This window comes from Oratosquilla oratoria, chromosome 29 (assembly GCF_046742065.1).
Source record: "Oratosquilla oratoria isolate Oo_2021 chromosome 29, ASM4674206v1, whole genome shotgun sequence".
NCBI classification, from domain to species: Eukaryota; Metazoa; Arthropoda; class Malacostraca; order Stomatopoda; family Squillidae; genus Oratosquilla; species Oratosquilla oratoria.
In genome coordinates this window covers 33,009,223-33,013,784 of record NC_134805.1, presented here as the reverse complement: position 1 = coordinate 33,013,784, position 4,562 = coordinate 33,009,223, and positions in this window count along the sequence as shown.

Below are 4,562 nucleotides of genomic sequence, written 5' to 3'. Positions count from 1 at the left end.
AATATAAGTCAATAGGCGCGCATCCACTCCCTCCCATTCCACTCCCATCCACCACCCTCTCCTCCCTCTCACCTTAGCTCCTCGTGGATGACGGATCATCCCTGTATCCCGCCCACTACCCTGGGGAAGAAGCAATGCAACGAGACACAGCATATCCACAGCAAAACCGCTGCATGAAGCGGCCTTGAAGGTGATTATATGTTTGTTTATTTAACTCAAAATGCAGATTATCAAGTACAATCAATTGAAACTGTATGAAATTGAATAATGATACAAGTACGTTAAAAGCAACATTATGACATGAGAAAACGTTTATCAATAAAACAAAACTGACCCGTTTTTAAGACAGACAAATGTTCGAAAGTATCCATTCAGAAAAAGAAGAAAAAGAAAAGAAAATGGAGCGAGGTAAATACATATACCATATATATATATATACCAATGATCCCCCCCCCTAACAAGGGAGGTATAAAAAAAAAAAAAAATCCCCTCCCACCCATTCCACCCCCCACATACTCCACTCCCACTCACCCCCTTCCCTCCCTCTTATCTTGGCTTCTCCTGGATGACGGGTCATCCCTGCATCTTGCCTACTGCCCTGAATCAGAAGCAATGTAGCAAGACACAGCACATCCACAGAGCAAGCCTGCTTCATTTAATCGGTGACCCCACCTCTCCGTCCCCTCATGCAGAAAAAGAGAAGACAGGGAGAAATCCCTTCAGGTTGCGTCAAAATATCATTCAAACATATTCCCTAACCCCCATCCCCCACCCACTCCCTTCCATGCATCACACCATTATCCATACACAGAAATTCTCCATTCACTCCTATCTTCTGTCTTCTCCCTTCCTTCCTCAACAAATATTCCCCTCTTTCCCAGTGCCCCTTTTACCTCACCCATTCATTTCATCCATGGTCACCCCCTCATGTTCACTCCTTCCACCTCTGCCTTCCCCACCTCTCTTACTAATCTTTCTTCACTCATTCTTTCCATGTGCCCAAACCATTTCAATACTCTTTCATCAACCCTATCTCCTAACTGCCTTTCCACCCCGCTCTCCTCTTCATCTCACTGCTCACTCTATCCAGCCTAGTATTCCTTGCCATACGTCTCAGGCATTCCATCTCAAACACATTAGAACTCCTCCTCTCTTATGTTCCATGTTTCTGCCCCATAAGGTGCTGTCTGTACAATCACTCCTTCACACAATCTCCTCTTAGCATCCATTCCCAAATGTCTATTTCTCATTACATTTTTTAATCCCCTAAGGCATTTACTTACTTCTCTCAGTCTACATTCCACCTCCACTCCTCCCTTTCCCGCCACATTCCGAATATCTATAGCTATCCACTTCCTCCAGTCTCCTCCCTTAATACTCACTTCAACTTCCTTCTTTCGCACACCTTCCCAAACTCTGTCACTAACTTCCTTAATCCATCCTCTGATCCTGCCACAACCGTAGTGTCGTCTGCAAACAGCAACTGGGTTATCTTCCATTTTTCTCAATTTTATTATCCATCTCCAATCCCCGTCTCATTACCCTTGCGTTTACCCCTAGCACCACCTCATTCATGTATAAACTAAACAGCCAAGGCGACATAACACATCTCTGGTGAAGTCCCATCTTTACCTCAAATCACCCACTCTCTCCATTTCTAATTCTAACACAGGCCCTATTACTCTCGTAAAAAAACTGTTGACTGTTCTTAACAGCTTCCCTCCTATCCCATATATCTGTAATACCTCCCACAGTGCCTTCCTGTCTACCCTATCATAAGCTTTTCCGAACCCATAAATGCCCCCAAAACTACTTGCCGTTTCCTAAAAAAAATTCACATATCTGCCTTACCACAAAATTTTTTATTCACGCAACCCCATCTGTCCTAAACCCACACTGTTCCTCACCAATTACTTCCTCAATTCCTTTCCTAATCCTCTCAATCAAAATCCTCCCATAAGCCTTCCCAACTACACTCAACAAACTGATTCTCTGAAACTACTACGCTCACACTTGTCCCCTTTCCCTTGTAAAGTGGAACTATACAGGCACTCCTCTAGTCCTCCGGCACTCTACCCTCTTTTAGACAAACATTAAACAACCTCACCAGCCAGTCCACCATCACTATACCTCCCTTTTTAGACACTCCGCATGACACCCATCCAACCCAGGTGCCTTACCTACTCTCATCATTCTAATAACTACTTTCACCTCATCTTTCTTTATTTCTCCTCCATTTTCCTCATTCATCACTGCCATTTTCTTAGAGAGTCCCACTGCAACTACCTTTCCCTCCCTATCCTCCTTCATATTTAGCAACTTCCTGAAATACTCTGCCCACCTTCCTCTTACGTCTCTTCCATTATCATCTCTCCATCTGCACCTTTTACATTTTCTTCTCTACTTGATTCGCCTCCTCTTGCTCTCTTAATTTCCTTTCAAAACATATATTTATTAAATTAAAAAAATTCATACTCTTATCCCATTTCACATCCGCTCTCCTCTTTGCCTCCTTTATCTTATGCTTTACTTCTCTTCTTTTTTCTTTGTACTTCTCATACGATTCTCTAATCCTATTTTGTAGAACAAGAAAATCATAATACAAACATATTAGAAATGCTATAATGAGACGAAAATAAACAAGAAATATAAAAAAATAAAAAATAAAAAATCTTTTCTTAAAACATAATAAATAAATAGATTAATTCTGGGGAGGCGGTCAGAGAGACGCTTAGTCATATAATGTCTTCCTCCAAGGGTCAAAACTCTTCGTGACATCCGGCCATAATCAACCTTATTGCGCCGAAATAAAAGAAAATAATTCAATCTCGCAACTGATTAAGAAGGAGGAGGAGGAGGAGGAGGAGGAGGAGGAGGAGGAGGAGGAGGAGGAGGAGGGGAGGAGAAGGAGGGGAGGAGAAAGAGGAGGAGGATAATCAGGGACCCCTCCCCCTCCCCCACCACCCCACGATCCGGAAAATAAAATGAAATTGAGACACAAGAGAAGAAAAAAATTAATTATTAATCATTTATAACTAATGATTAATAATTAATTAGTTATCAGTCATTAATAACTGATGATTGATAACAGTAATAATAACAGTAATTATAACAATAAAATGATAAGATTGATAATAATAACAATAATAACAATAAATGATAATAGATGCAGCCTCCAGTTTCAGTGTAATATTCATATAAGGGAATTCAATGACGCCCCTACGGACCTGGGTCACTCAGCGCGATATTGTCCCCAAGGATAGAAGCGCTGGTCACCGCCGACAAAGTATCAAAGCATATTCTAGTTTCAACAACAGGAAACCCGCAGCCCCAGACGGATGGCTACGGTCCTCTGGCCTTCCCATGGGTATATATCTGGGAGAAAATTTTGTATTGTTAATGCTTTATTAGTTGGTAAGGAGGGGAGGAGGAGGAGGAGGAAGAGAAGGAGGAGGAGGAAGACGAGGAAGAGGAGGAGAGGGAGATAGTAGGAGGAAGAAGAAGTGGAAGAGGAAGAAAAGGAGGAGGAGGTGAGTAGGAGAAGGAGGAGGAGGAGGAGGAGGAGGAGGAGGAGGAAGAGAAGGAGAAGGAGGGGAGTAGGACAAGGACGAAGAAGAAGGGGAAGGGGAGGAGGAACAAGAGGAAGATATCTTAGGAGAAAGAAGGAAAGGGGAGAGGAACGAAGAAAAGAAAGGATGAGGAGGGGGAAGAGGAAGAGGAAGAGGAAGGAAGAGGGGGATTTGAAGGAGGGAAAAGGGGAGGAAGGAGGAGGGGGAAGAGGAAGAGGAAGGGAGAGAAGAAGAGGAAGGAAGAGGGAAGGTGAAGGAGGGAAAAGGGGAGGAAGGGGAAGGTGAAGGCGGGAGACGGGATTCAACTAATGACCTAATTTCGGGTCTTTTATTTAAAAAAAAAAAAAAAAAAAAAAAAAAAAAAAAATCTGTCTTCCGAAAGCCCCTTGGCAGAGTCCGTGATGGATTGTGTGGGTCCAAGACATCAACCCCTTCTGCAATTGCACGGGAAAAAGATTTATTAAGATATCACAGAGCTTGCTGAGGGACACCCTAATCCAGCCCCCCTGATGACCCCGGTCACGACATGTACCGGAGGTCAAATCCCCCCCTTCCCCCCCCCTAATCCCCCCTCCGGAGAGGTGGAGGTGGGGTGTCCGGAGACGCTGATGGGGGGTCCAAAATGGTGTGCGTCTTCTTCCGGTTGTCTTTTGTAAAGATTTTAATAAGGAAAGGATTCGTTTCTTAACTGAATAGTCTTCAAACGAAGGCAAAATGAAAAATATTAAAAGACGTATTACGAAAAGAAATCAAATAAAGGGCAAACACAGATACAAAAGAAAAAACTAATACAACACAACGAGATAAATCAATTAGAGATGAAATAGAAAATAAGATAAATCAAATAAAAAGTAGATCAAGTAGGAATACAAAAAAAAAAAAATTGTGGCAAAAAGGAAAAAATATTAAAAGACGTATTACGAAAAGAAATAAGATAAATGGCAAACACAGATACACAAAAAAAAAAACAAATACAACAAAACGAGATAAATA